Here is a 2702-nt window from a genome sequence, read left to right as displayed (position 1 = left end):
TAGTAATCTAGAGATAAGGTAAAGTCTATATAGCAGGATATGTGTAAGTTCTATGCAAACTCTACATCATTCCATAAAAGGAAGCTGAGCAGCTAAGGATTTTGATCTCTATGTGAGTCTTGGAGCCTGTCCCCCCACAAATGCAGAGAACTGACTATCACACGCCCACATGCATGTGCACACACACACACACACACACACACACACACAATACTATTTTATTTTATTTTATTTTTACTATTGGCTATATGTTTAGATTTTGTTTTGTGTTAGTTTTTGTTTGTTTAGGGTCTGGTTTTCCTTTTAGAGACAGGGCTGCACTGTGTAGACAAGGTAATGTATTTTCCAGTTGAGTTTATATTGATGGTCAATTCTAACTCACTGTGATGCAGCATGACTTGGTAGCTCTTTACCACTGTAAGTCTTGGTTTTAAGTAACTCTGAGATACTGATCTCCTTTGTTTAACAATAAAGGTAAAATTCTGTCTGCATTTCCAGGCCTGTATCAGTAAGGCAGAAGCTATCTCCCTATAGATAGGTGATGAAGAAAGGCCCATGATAGGAACTGGCAGATGTTCACAAACACTTCAGTGAAAACGGGTGCTGGGGGGGAGGGGCAGGGCATAAAGGAAGATAAAGGGTTAAAGAGCCTTGAGAGCTGAAGAAAATGAGTAAAAGAAGTCTTATCTGGGTATGACTAGCCACGCTAATCAGAAGAGGAAGGGAGGTGGGGCTCTGAGTCAGTGACTGCACACCTGCTGCCCCTCCTCCCATCTGAGACACTTGTGTAAGGCACCATTGTCTTTTCATAGATTCTGGCTTCTAATACAGCTAATTATACAGACTTCATTACACGTAAAGATGTCTTCTAATAAGACCTTGTACCTAGAAGGTCACCTTAGACCACCCTACAGACAAGGAATATGAGGGGACCAAGGAGGACTCAGTTACACGCTGGTGACTACCTCTCTGCTGAGGTAAAGAGACAGGCTGACCATGAAAATGTGAGAGCAAAGAGAGTTTAGTGTGATCAACCCCACTCCATGGAAGTAACACTGGCCAAGAGACGAACAGTTAGCAGACAGCCAAGGTCAAAGCTGGAGTGGAAGATGACCCCCCACAAACTGGGTGAGTGGTGTGTGGACAGTCCCCAGGCCCCTGGTAGTTCCAGGAGGGCATGCCTATATCCCACAGCCCTCCGATGGCTCTGCCCGTGATAGCTCAGAAAATTAGTCTCCCTCACCAGAGATCTCCGCCTTTGTCCAGGCTCTGCTATCACTCCATAAAACTTCTAAACAATGGAAATTTAACAGCTTTGGAAACCCCACCTCTCTTGGGAGTTTCTTCTTCATCTTTGATTTCTTACTTTTCTTTTTTTGTTGTTGTTGTTTTTTTTAAAAATAATTCTTAATAAAGCCTGTTTCTGCTTTGCATGCACCCATAAAAGTTTCTTTCATGTCTTGAAACAACAGACTGGAGCCAGTGTCTCAGACGGATTTTTACAGTAACCATGGGTGCGTGGCACTCTAACTTCTCTGGTCATACACAGCCAGCCCTGAAGGTTCATGTTGCTTTAAAAATTCCTGCATCATTGTCACTAAAACTAAGCTAATGAAGGAAGGGGCCAGATTGCCTGTAGCTCTTGCTGACTGTAGAGCATTTAGTCTGTGTCTTACCTAAAGACGCTCAGAATCACATTTGAAGGTCATTACCTTGTCTCTGAGATTATGTGGGAAGCGGGAATCCTCTACTCCCAGCCCAGAGCTCCTGAAGAGCTTACAAATAGGAGAATCTTGTTCTAGGATTTTCTGGGACTCTGATTCCTGACACTGAGCCCCAAAATCTTGACATGTTTCCAAGTACTAAGAACATCTAACACAAAGTTCCTAAATCCCGTGGAATTTCCCAAATGACAGCCGCACCCTTTCTTCCAAGGAGAAGACCCTTGATGGGCTCTTCAGTGGATGCCAATCACCAGAAACCCTGTGTGAAAAGTTCAGCATTTACTGTTGGTGTGGTGCCACGTATTCTTAAACCCAGAGCCTGGGAAGCTGGAGGATCAGGAGCTAAAAAGAGGAAGGAAGGAAGGAAGGAAGGAAGGAAGGAAGGAAGGAAGGAAGGAAGGAAGGAAGGAAGGAAAAAAGACAGACAAACAGACAAACAAGGAAGGAAGGAAGGAAGGAAGGAAGAAAGAAAGACAGAGAGATAGACAAAGAAGGAAGGAAGAGAGAGAGAGAGAGAGTGAGACAGGAAGACAGACAGGAAGAAAGAAAGAAGAGAGAAAGAAAGAAAGAAAGAAAGAAAGAAAGAAAGAAAGAAAGAGGGAGACAGGGAGGAAGGAAGGGAGAAAGAAAGAAAGAAAGAAAGAAAGAAAGAAAGAAAGAAAGAAAGAAAGAAAGGAAGGAAGGAAGAAAGAAAGAAAGAAAGAAAGAGGGAGACAGGGAGGAAAGAAGGGAGAAAGAAAGAAAGAAAGAAAGAAAGAAAGAAAGAAAGAAAGAAAGAAGGAAAGAAGGAAAGAAGGACAGGCAGGCAAACAGACAGGAAGGAAGACAGACAGACAGGAAGAAAGAAAAAAGACAGGAAGGAAGAACAGAAGGAAGAAAGATAGATGACAGGAAGAAGGAAGAGAAGAAAAAGAAAGAAGGAAGGAAATTAATTAATTAAAATAGAAAGGTTAGAAGTTTCATCTGCCCTGGTTTAGG

Source organism: Mus caroli, unplaced genomic scaffold, assembly GCF_978045245.1.
Source record: "Mus caroli unplaced genomic scaffold, Mus_caroli_1 scaffold_7, whole genome shotgun sequence".
NCBI lineage: Eukaryota > Metazoa > Chordata > Mammalia > Rodentia > Muridae > Mus > Mus caroli.
The sequence above is the reverse complement of the archived record's forward strand: the minus strand, read 5'-3'. Positions refer to the sequence as shown.